The sequence below is a fragment of the Eschscholzia californica genome, unplaced genomic scaffold, assembly GCF_041429995.1.
Source record: "Eschscholzia californica isolate CP2 unplaced genomic scaffold, dmEscCali1.0.p SCAF_6, whole genome shotgun sequence".
Classification (NCBI taxonomy): Eukaryota; Viridiplantae; Streptophyta; class Magnoliopsida; order Ranunculales; family Papaveraceae; genus Eschscholzia; species Eschscholzia californica.
The window spans coordinates 7,526,710-7,539,298 of NW_028238483.1; positions in this window are offsets into that span (position 1 = coordinate 7,526,710).

Genomic DNA, 12,589 nt, shown 5'->3' on the forward strand with positions numbered 1-12,589 from the left:
TTAGTGGTTATTTCCATTCTTTAGAGATCATTTCGTTCTAAAACTTGTTATCCTCATTTGTTTTGTATGTGTTGAGTTTCTCTTTATTCCATGCTCACACATTAGAGTGAACCGTATTATCTATTTTTGAGTGATTTCATGTTTAAGAGTGTATAACCGTGAGGCTAAAGTCGAGGCGAAATGTACTAAGATAGGAATCGAGGTTTTGCAACTTTAGACTTAGATGATGCTCATTATGATTGGACGCTTACATTTTAGGATGAGATTACTAGTGAGGAGACTTTTAACATTTATATGCGTTTATCGATTTTGATTCGCTTGTTTAGCATGCTTGAGTGTGTCATTAATTGTCATTATCTTATTTACATCGATGTTGAACTCTTTTATGTCTTTGAAATCTTGAATTTTGTGGGTATATTCACTGGAAACCCTCACGAGACGACACTCGTCCACTAGGGGTAACCTAGGGGTTTAACGGCTTGTTGCATACGCTAAATGCAACCGGGATTCCTCCGAAAGTGAGTTAGGATTTTACTTTATTGTTTTGTTTTGTTTATTTGCTCGAGGACTAGCAAATTCTAAGTTTGGGGATGTTTGATGTGGCGTTAAAATGCCACATTTGGATCACTTAACTTCGATGAGTTAGTTCTTTTCGGGTTTCATTTCTAAATATTTATGTGTTTCTCTTGTTAGGTACCTTATTTGGAGTTTGGCATTACATTCGGAATAAAACGGAACAATTCGTCACATTTTCGTCTCATGTGGAAGAGATCGGAAGGAGAGGGAACCAGGGGTTTTTTTGTCATTTTGAGAAAATCAGAGGTTAGATGGAAAGTGAAGTCAATGGTGAATCCGACGGCGAAAACGGAAGTTGAATCGGAGTTCGGACGGAAAAGTTACGGAGGAAAGAAGTCGAAGGACATTTTTATCTTTTCTGAAAATTAGAAGAAGTAGAAACTTGAAGGCACCCCTTGGTTACATAATGGAGCACATATCCAAGGCCCAAGAGTTCAAATAAAATAGAGAAATGAAGAAACTTGTAGGCACCCCCATCTAATGACTTAATATTTTGGAGAGTTAGGCTTTGGCTGCTTTTAGAAAAGGAGAGGGGAAAAAGAGGTCATCTTCTACATTCAAGTTTTTAGGGTTTGGAGAGTTAAGAGGGGAGAGAGAAGGAAGCCGGCCAGCAGCTCGGCCGGCACGGCAGAGAGAGCACCATTAACACCAGCTCGGGTTCTCCATTGGAGTAGCTCGGGACAGCCATTGACGGCACGGGCCGAAGCTCGACAACAGCTGCAACTCGGGTCTAGGGGTTTTCACCATTGTAGCAGCTCGGGTTTCATTGTGGACAGCAGCAACAACTCGGTTACTTGAAGGACAACTCGGCACGGCAGCAGCAAGAGCTCGACAGGAACAGCAGCTTCACTCGCCATTCTTGGCTGCAATAAAGAACAACTCGGGACAGAACAGTAACTATTTGGCCGGGCTTTTGATCTCTTGGCCGAGATCTTCAAGGGTTATTCCGGCCATTCCTTTGGTCGGAAAACCTAGGGTTTTACTTGGGAATTTGTTGTCTCCATCTCTTTGTGTTTGCCTTGTGTTTGGTTGTGATTTATTTGAGATTTGATTGTTGAAATTCTAGAGAGAGAAAGCTTAAGTAAAGCTTTCATGGTGGATTTTTAGTTTGGAGGAAGAAGATGGTACTGTTACTAAGGGGAACCCTAGTTTTCACTGAGGGGACACCTAATCTGCTCTGTTAAGGGGAAATCAGGATATTGCTGGGGGGAGATTGGCAGCACATACATATTCATATTTTCCAACTATCCTAGCCTCGCGCCATCATCGAAAAAGGGGGATTTCAATCTTAATTTTGTCTTACTTTATCTTCTTACTTTTATTATTTGTATCGCCATGTCTAGCTAGCTTTTGTAGTCGGATACTCGTGAAACATGTTATGATGTGACACAAGAGTTTTATTGCTTTTAATGATAAAATCTTCCGGGTTTTTAGACCGTTCATGGACTGGAATCTGAGTTAAACCAAGAGTTCGTTGACCCATCCAAGTAAATGGGTGAAGTTAACTAACTTTTTATGCTTACAGATCATTAGTACTAGTCACTATCGACTTTGTGGATCGAAGTATCCCTCTCATTCGATTTTTGTTCGACTCTTCCCGAATCTCTCACCTTTAGTTTAGTTAGCCTTATTTGTTTATTTATTTGAAATCAATCCAAAATTATCTTTTCGTTTTTAGTCTGAGTTAGTGACTGACACTTAAACCGGTGGGTTAGACTCTTTCGGTATTCGTATTACCTTCCTATCTTCGTGGATCGATCCCGGTCTTACCGGGTTATTACTTGACGCCCGTATACTTGCGGGTGGAGACCTTTTAGGGTAACCTTTTAGGCCCATCAAGTTTTTGGCGCCGCTGCCGGGGATAGGTTTAGTAGTTTGGATATTGTTTGCTTGTTTTGTTCATTAGTTTAGTGTTATTTGTTAACTTAGACGTTTTTGTTTATTTTCGTAGTTTCTGACTCTCTCTTGTTTTCAGGAACTACTTTAAGAAAAAAAGCCAAAAAGAGAAATAGGAGCGAAGGAAAAGAAAGAAATCGAAGGAAAAACGAAACGAGAGGAGCATCTGCTAGTATCGTATTCTATCTCTTTCTTTCTTACTTGTGTGTGATTGGTTGGATAAGTTTTGATTTGCATTGATAGCTTGTTTGTTAGTTCATTGAGCATTGTAAGATCATGGCACGTTATTCTAACGGTTGGCCATTCCATGTTGATGATGATGATGACCTTGATCTGGTGAGTTCCATCACTACCCGAACTGGTATGACCTTCGGAGAATACCAGCAGATGAGTAGAAACGAGCCTGACCGACCTGGTATGATATTTGGGGATTATCAACGAATGTCTAGAAACGGTCCGATTAGTGAGTGGAGTAGACCGGAACCTGATCGATCTCGTATGACATTAAGAGAATACCGACAAATGTATAGAGATGGTCAAATTAGTGACGGATATGGTCTGACACCGAATATGTATGACAGACCTTATAGTCCACACTATTTAGAGACCAATGATTTTAGAAGCAAGTATTATCCTAATATGTACGATGAGAGTTATGATCAAGAGTCTTCATTGAACAACACTAGTGAGCCTTATTATGAGGAGACTCTTGAAGAGTCCACGAGTCGTCTTAGAGAGATGATGTTACAATTTGCGACTCAAACGACGCAGGAGATTGAGTCATTGACTCAACAGGTAAAGATGCTTAAGTCACAGTTATTCGTCGACGAGGAAGGGGTTTCACCACCCCAAACTCAAGAGGGTACTAGGTACGATGACGAGGGTAATACGTCTAACCCTAGTACTAAGTTAAATGTCGATGAATTTACTGATAGTACCTTAGAGCCTGAACAGTCTGATGACCTTGTTGTCTTGTTTCCTCCACCAGTGTCGTCTCACCATGATAGGACTCCACCAGACTTTGATGTTCAAGGTGATGGCTCTACGAGCAAGTTTGAGGATGACACGATTATGAACTATCCGATTTTTGACACTTGTAAGGAGTCAGTCTTAGATGCAATGCTAGGAAGGCCTGATATTATAACTGTCTGCGAGGCTCCAGATGCCTTTGAGGATGTTGATCACATAGTAGTTAGAGACATGTTGGATAGTTTGTCAGATTATTTACCTAAGGAAACCATGGACCTTGACTTGGTCCCCGAGCATACTGCCTTACCCTTAGAGTCTAGTTCGACTTTCCACATGATCTCAAACTCGGTTGTTGATCCCTTTTGGGACATTTCAGACGTCTTTCCAAAGACGTCTATGGACATAGTGGATATTCTGTCCACTAAGCTTCCAGATGATTTTTTGCCTTCGACTGATATTTTGACCCTTCACGTGTACGTCGATCCTTTTGATGATTTCTCTGTTGTCGTTCCTTCTATTTATGCCTACTTAGTGGACTGTGCACCCACTAAGTTTGGGGATGGCTTGTTTTCTTTTATCGTCTCATGTGCACTTTACATTTCTGATCTTTTTGTGAGACGATTAGCACCAGCATATAGCTTTCTTTGGGTTGACCCCCAAAATTTCCGTCTCTTATTGTATGATCTTTGACTGATTGAGATGGGTCTTGATGTTTGTGGGTATCATATCTGGAAACCCTCCACGACACAGAACTCGTGCTCTTGCGAAAGCAAGAGAATCAACGGCTAATTGCATAGCTCAATGCAATCGTGTTTACCCGCGTTAGTGGTCATTTTTATGGTCATGATCTTATGTGTTTCATTCTAATATTGCTTGTTGATCATAGGAGCATTTCTTACTTGTTTAGCTTCTGAGGCATAGTTTGTTCCAAGTTTGGGGATGGCGACGAGCTTGACATCAACTTGGAACCTGTTCATACACGAGTCTCGGTAGTAATATCTTTTATCTCCTCCGGCTATGGTAATATCTTTCCATTCTTCTCTTTAAATTAATATGTCTTATCTTTTGGTGAGTATACGGTTGAAACATTGAGGACAATGTTAGTTTTAAGTTTGGGGATGGGGTATGACTTTCAGCTATGACCATGGGGTTTCAAAAGACAAGAGGGTTCAATAATTCGACCAAATTTGAAATTTTTTGGGTAGATTTGATATGACTTTAGTGGTATGCTTAAGTATGTTGATGCATGTGTTTCAGTTTTGGTGAATGTTATGCATGTTCTTAGTCTTTTTCATAAATGTTAAGTCCTTTAGTGTTTGTTTTCTGATCATATGAGTAGCATCCTAAGGAAAAAGAAACATTTCTAAGGGACCTAGAAGAGTCATTAGTGGAGACTTAAACCCATGTGAGATATCTGAGCCTTTATATTGTTTTCGAGTGTACTCTTCTGCGTTAACTCTGAGTAGATTGAAGAGCTACTCAACCTCGCAACTTTTAAAAGAGCTTAGACGATCTCATGAGCTCAACTTTCTTAGCCACTAGGAGTGACATCAGGATAGCGACCTTACTCTTGTAGTCCATGAAACCCGATAATAGTGTCAACTTTAGGGAAACGGATACTCCACCACCTATTCATCATCTTACTCCCGAGAATGAAGGTATGATAGTTATGGAAAGAAGAATGTGAAAGCAAAGTGTGAATGAAGAAAAAAAGTTGTTTGTTGAGAATACTAGTGTTAGTATTTGTTTTGTTACGAAAAAAAAAAAAGTGAAAAAAAAAGAAATAAAGATTGAGTTTACTTGTTATTTTGTTTGTGTTGTGAATAATGAAGTGTTCAAAGCAAAAGCTAAATTTAGTAGTTGTTTGAGCGTTCTTTTTATTGAAGACGTCGACATTCTCGGGTTGTCATCACTTCCATTTCATTACTTGTATCCGTTGACCTTTAGGAAGCATTGTTAGAGGGTATAGTGGGTGAGAAGGGTGAGTGAGCTTCCCCATTCCATTTTAGTGGTTATTTCCATTCTTTAGAGATCATTTCGTTCTAAAACTTGTTATCCTCATTTGTTTTGTATGTGTTGAGTTTCTCTTTATTCCATGCTCACACATTAGAGTGAACCGTATTATCTATTTTTGAGTGATTTCATGTTTAAGAGTGTATAACCGTGAGGCTAAAGTCGAGGCGAAATGTACTAAGATAGGAATCGAGGTTTTGCAACTTTAGACTTAGATGATGCTCATTATGATTGGACGCTTACATTTTAGGATGAGATTACTAGTGAGGAGACTTTTAACATTTATATGCGTTTATCGATTTTGATTCGCTTGTTTAGCATGCTTGAGTGTGTCATTAATTGTCATTATCTTATTTACATCGATGTTGAACTCTTTTATGTCTTTGAAATCTTGAATTTTGTGGGTATATTCACTGGAAACCCTCACGAGACGACACTCGTCCACTAGGGGTAACCTAGGGGTTTAACGGCTTGTTGCATACGCTAAATGCAACCGGGATTCCTCCGAAAGTGAGTTAGGATTTTACTTTATTGTTTTGTTTTGTTTATTTGCTCGAGGATTAGCAAATTCTAAGTTTGGGGATGTTTGATGTGGCGTTAAAACGCCACATTTGGATCACTTAACTTCGATGAGTTAGTTCTTTTCGGGTTTCATTTCTAACTATTTATGTGTTTCTCTTGTTAGGTACCTTATTTGGAGTTTGGCATTACATTCGGAATAAAACGGAACAATTCGTCTCATGTGGAAGAGATCGGAAGGAGAGGGAACCAGGGGTTTTTTGTCATTTTGAGAAAATCAGAGGTTAGATGGAAAGTGAAGTCAATGGTGAATCCGACGGCGAAAACGGAAGTTGAATCGGAGTTCGGACGGAAAAGTTACGGAGGAAAGAAGTCGAAGGACATTTTTATCTTTTCTGAAAATTAGAAGAAGTAGAAACTTGAAGGCACCCCTTGGTTACATAATGGAGCACATATCCAAGGCCCAAGAGTTCAAATAAAATAGAGAAATGAAGAAACTTGTAGGCACCCCCATCTAATGACTTAATATTTTGGAGAGTTAGGCTTTGGCTGCTTTTAGAAAAGGAGAGGGGAAAAAGAGGTCATCTTCTACATTCAAGTTTTTAGGGTTTGGAGAGTTAAGAGGGGAGAGAGAAGGAAGCCGGCCAGCAGCTCGGCCGGCACGGCAGAGAGAGCACCATTAACACCAGCTCGGGTTCTCCATTGGAGTAGTTCGGGACAGCCATTGACGGCACGGGCCGAAGCTCGACAGCAGCTGCAACTCGGGTCTAGGGGTTTTCACCATTGAAGCAGCTCGGGTTTCATTGTGGACAGCAGCAACAACTCGGTTACTTGAAGGACAACTCGGCACGGCAGCAGCAAGAGCTCGACAGGAACAACAGCTTCACTCGCCATTCTTGGCTGCAATAAAGAACAACTCGGGGCAGAACAGTAACTATTTGGCCGGGCTTTTGATCTCTTGGCCGAGATCTTCAAGGGTTATTCCGGCCATTCCTTTGGTCGGAAAACCTAGGGTTTTACTTGGGAATTTGTTGTCTCCATCTCTTTGTGTTTGCCTTGTGTTTGGTTGTGATTTATTTGAGATTTGATTGTTGAAATTCTAGAGAGAGAAAGCTTAAGTAAAGCTTTCATGGTGGATTTTTAGTTTGGAGGAAGAAGAAGGTACTGTTACTAAGGGGAACCCTAGTTTTCACTGAGGGGACACCTAATCTGCTCTGTTAAGGGGAAATCAGGATATTGCTGGGGGGAGATTGGCAGCACATACATATTCATATTTTCCAACTATCCTAGCCTCGCGCCATCATCGAAAAAGGGGGATTTCAATCTTAATTTTGTCTTACTTTATCTTCTTACTTTTATTATTTGTATCGCCATGTCTAGCTAGCTTTTGTAGTCGGATACTCGTGAAACATGTTTTGATGTGACACAAGAGTTTTATTGCTTTTAATGATAAAATCTTCCGGGTTTTTAGACCGTTCATGGACTGGAATCTGAGTTAAACCAAGAGTTCGTTGACCCATCCAAGTAAATGGGTGAAGTTAACTAACTTTTTATGCTTACAGATCATTAGTACTAGTCACTATCGACTTTGTGGATCGAAGTATCCCTCTCATTCGATTTTTGTTCGACTCTTCCCGAATCTCTCACCTTTAGTTTAGTTAGCCTTATTTGTTTATTTATTTGAAATCAATCCAAAATTATCTTTTCGTTTTTAGTCTGAGTTAGTGACTGACACTTAAACCGGTGGGTTAGACTCTTTCGGTATTCGTATTACCTTCCTATCTTCGTGGATCGATCCCGGTCTTACCGGGTTATTACTTGACGCCCGTATACTTGCGGGTGGAGACCTTTTAGGGTAACCTTTTAGGCCCATCAAGTTTTTGGCGCCGCTGCCGGGGATAGGTTTAGTAGTTTGGATATTGTTTGCTTGTTTTGTTCATTAGGTTAGTGTTATTTGTTAACTTAGACGTTTTTGTTTATTTTCGTAGTTTCTGACTCTCTCTTGTTTTCAGGAACTACTTTAAGAAAAAAAGCCAAAAAGAGAAATAGGAGCGAAGGAAAAGAAAGAAATCGAAGGAAAAACGAAACGAGAGGAGCATCTGCTAGTATCGTATTCTATCTCTTTCTTTCTTACTTGTGTGTGATTGGTTGGATAAGTTTTGATTTGCATTGATAGCTTGTTTGTTAGTTCCTTGAGCATTGTAAGATCATGGCACGTTATTCTAACGGTTGGCCATTCCATGTTGATGATGATGATGACCTTGATCTGAGGAGTTCCATCACTACCCGAACTGGTATGACCTTCGGAGAATACCAGCAGATGAGTAGAAACGAGCCTGACCGACCTGGTATGATATTTGGGGATTATCAACGAATGTCTAGAAACGGTCCGATTAGTGAGTGGAGTAGACCGGAACCTGATCGATCTCGTATGACATTAGGAGAATACCGACAAATGTATAGAGATGGTCAAATTAGTGACGGATATGGTCTGACACCGAATATGTATGACAGACCTTATAGTCCACACTATTTAGAGACCAATGATTTTAGAAGCAAGTATTATCCTAATATGTACGATGAGAGTTATGATCAAGAGTCTTCATTGAACTACACTAGTGAGCCTTATTATGAGGAGACTCTTGAAGAGTCCACGAGTCGTCTTAGAGAGATGATGTTACAATTTGCGACTCAAACGACGCAGGAGATTGAGTCATTGACTCAACAGGTAAAGATGCTTAAGTCACAGTTATTCGTCGACGAGGAAGGGGTTTCACCACCCCAAACTCAAGAGGGTACTAGGTACGATGACGAGGGTAATACGTCTAACCCTAGTACTAAGTTAAATGTCGATGAATTTACTGATAGTACCTTAGAGCCTGAACAGTCTGATGACCTTGTTGTCTTGTTTCCTCCACCAGTGTCGTCTCACCATGATAGGACTCCACCAGACTTTGATGTTCAAGGTGATGGCTCTACGAGCAAGTTTGAGGATGACACGATTATGAACTATCCGATTTTTGACACTTGTAAGGAGTCAGTCTTAGATGCAATGCTAGGAAGGCCTGATATTATAACTGTCTGCGAGGCTCCAGATGCCTTTGAGGATGTTGATCACATAGTAGTTAGAGACATGTCGGATAGTTTGTCAGATTATTTACCTAAGGAAACCATGGACCTTGACTTGGTCCCCGAGCATACTGCCTTACCCTTAGAGTCTAGTTCGACTTTCCACATGATCTCAAACTCGGTTGTTGATCCCTTTTGGGACATTTCAGACGTCTTTCCAAAGACGTCTATGGACATAGTGGATATTCTGTCCACTAAGCTTCCAGATGATTTTTTGCCTTCGACTGATATTTTGACCCTTCACGTGTACGTCGATCCTTTTGATGATTTCTCTGTTGTCGTTCCTTCTATTTATGCCTACTTAGTGGACTGTGCACCCACTAAGTTTGGGGATGGCTTGTTTTCTTTTATCGTCTCATGTGCACTTTACATTTCTGATCTTTTTGTGAGACGATTAGCACCAGCATATAGCTTTCTTTGGGTTGACCCCCAAAATTTCCGTCTCTTATTGTATGATCTTTGACTGATTGAGATGGGTCTTGATGTTTGTGGGTATCATATCTGGAAACCCTCCACGACACAGAACTCGTGCTCTTGCGAAAGCAAGAGAATCAACGGCTAATTGCATAGCTCAATGCAATCGTGTTTACCCGCGTTAGTGGTCATTTTTATGGTCATGATCTTATGTGTTTCATTCTAATATTGCTTGTTGATCATAGGAGCATTTCTTACTTGTTTAGCTTCTGAGGCATAGTTTGTTCCAAGTTTGGGGATGGCGACGAGCTTGACATCAACTTGGAACCTGTTCATACACGAGTCTCGGTAGTAGTATCTTTTATCTCCTCCGGCTATGGTAATATCTTTCCATTCTTCTCTTTAAATTAATATGTCTTATCTTTTGGTGAGTATACGGTTGAAACATTGAGGACAATGTTAGTTTTAAGTTTGGGGATGGGGTATGACTTTCAGCTATGACCATGGGGTTTCAAAAGACAAGAGGGTTCAATAATTCGACCAAATTTGAAATTTTTTGGGTAGATTTGATATGACTTTAGTGGTATGCTTAAGTATGTTGATGCATGTGTTTCAGTTTTGGTGAATGTTATGCATGTTCTTAGTCTTTTTCATAAATGTTAAGTCCTTTAGTGTTTGTTTTCTGATCATATGAGTAGCATCCTAAGGAAAAAGAAACATTTCTAAGGGACCTAGAAGAGTCATTAGTGGAGACTTAAACCCATGTGAGATATCTGAGCCTTTATATTGTTTTCGAGTTTACTCTTCTGCGTTAACTCTGAGTAGAATGAAGAGCTACTCAACCTCGCAACTTTTAAAAGAGCTTAGACGATCTCATGAGCTCAACTTTCTTAGCCACTAGGAGTGACATCAGGATAGCGACCTTACTCTTGTAGTCCATGAAACCCGATAATAGTGTCAACTTTAGGGAAACGGATACTCCACCACCTATTCATCATCTTACTCCCGAGAATGAAGGTATGATAGTTATGGAAAGAAGAATGTGAAAGCAAAGTGTGCATGAAGAAAAAAAGTTGTTTGTTGAGAATACTAGTGTTAGTATTTGTTTTGTTACGAAAAAAAAAAAGTGAAAAAAAAAAGAAATAAAGATTGAGTTTACTTGTTATTTTGTTTGTGTTGTGAATAATAAAGTGTTCAAAGCAAAAGCTAAATTTAGTAGTTGTTTGAGCGTTCTTTTTATTGAAGACGTCGACATTCTCGGGTTGTCATCACTTCCATTTCATTACTTGTATCCGTTGACCTTTAGGAAGCATTGTTAGAGGGTATAGTGGGTGAGAAGGGTGAGTGAGCTTCCCCATTCCATTTTAGTGGTTATTTCCATTCTTTAGAGATCATTTCGTTCTAAAACTTGTTATCCTCATTTGTTTTGTATGTGTTGAGTTTCTCTTTATTCCATGCTCACACATTAGAGTGAACCGTATTATCTATTTTTGAGTGATTTCATGTTTAAGAGTGTATAACCGTGAGGCTAAAGTCGAGGCGAAATGTACTAAGATAGGAATCGAGGTTTTGCAACTTTAGACTTAGATGATGCTCATTATGATTGGACGCTTACATTTTAGGATGAGATTACTAGTGAGGAGACTTTTAACATTTATATGCGTTTATCGATTTTGATTCGCTTGTTTAGCATGCTTGAGTGTGTCATTAATTGTCATTATCTTATTTACATCGATGTTGAACTCTTTTATGTCTTTAAAATCTTGAATTTTGTGGGTATATTCACTGGAAACCCTCACGAGACGACACTCGTCCACTAGGGGTAACCTAGGGGTTTAACGGCTTGTTGCATACGCTAAATGCAACCGGGATTCCTCCGAAAGTGAGTTAGGATTTTACTTTATTGTTTTGTTTTGTTTATTTGCTCGAGGACTAGCAAATTCTAAGTTTGGGGATGTTTGATGTGGCGTTAAAACGCCACATTTGGATCACTTAACTTCGATGAGTTAGTTCTTTTCGGGTTTCATTTCTAAATATTTATGTGTTTCTCTTGTTAGGTACCTTATTTGGAGTTTGGCATTACATTCGGAATAAAACGGAACAATTCGTCACATTTTCGTCTCATGTGGAAGAGATCGGAAGGAGAGGGAACCAGGGGTTTTTTTGTCATTTTGAGAAAATCAGAGGTTAGATGGAAAGTGAAGTCAATGGTGAATCCGACGGCGAAAACGGAAGTTGAATCGGAGTTCGGACGGAAAAGTTACGGAGGAAAGAAGTCAAGGACATTTTTATCTTTTCTGAAAATTAGAAGAAGTAGAAACTTGAAGGCACCCCTTGGTTACATAATGGAGCACATATCCAAGACCCAAGAGTTCAAATAAAATAGAGAAATGAAGAAACTTGTAGGCACCCCCATCTAATGACTTAATATTTTGGAGAGTTAGGCTTTGGCTGCCTTTAGAAAAGGAGAGGGGAAAAAGAGGTCATCTTCTACATTCAAGTTTTTAGGGTTTGGAGAGTTAAGAGGGGAGAGAGAAGGAAGCCGGCCAGCAGCTCGGCCGGCACGGCAGAGAGAGCACCATTAACACCAGCTCGGGTTCTCCATTGGAGTAGCTCGGGACAGCCATTGACGGCACGGGCCGAAGCTCGACAGCAGCTGCAACTCGGGTCTAGGGGTTTTCACCATTGAAGCAGCTCGGGTTTCATTCTGGACAGCAGCAACAACTCGGTTACTTGAAGGACAACTCGGCACAGCAGCAGTAAGAGCTAGACAGGAACAGCAGCTTCACTCGCCATTCTTGGCTGCAATAAAGAACAACTCGGGACAGAACAGTAACTATTTGGCCCGGCTTTTGATCTCTTGGCCGAGATCTTCAAGGGTTATTCCGGCCATTCCTTTGGTCGGAAAACCTAGGGTTTTACTTGGGAATTTGTTGTCTCCATCTCTTTGTGTTTGCCTTGTGTTTGGTTGTGATTTATTTGAGATTTGATTGTTGAAATTCTAGAGAGAGAAAGCTTAAGTAAAGCTTTCATGGTGGATTTTTAGTTTGGAGGAAGAAGAAGGTACTGTTAC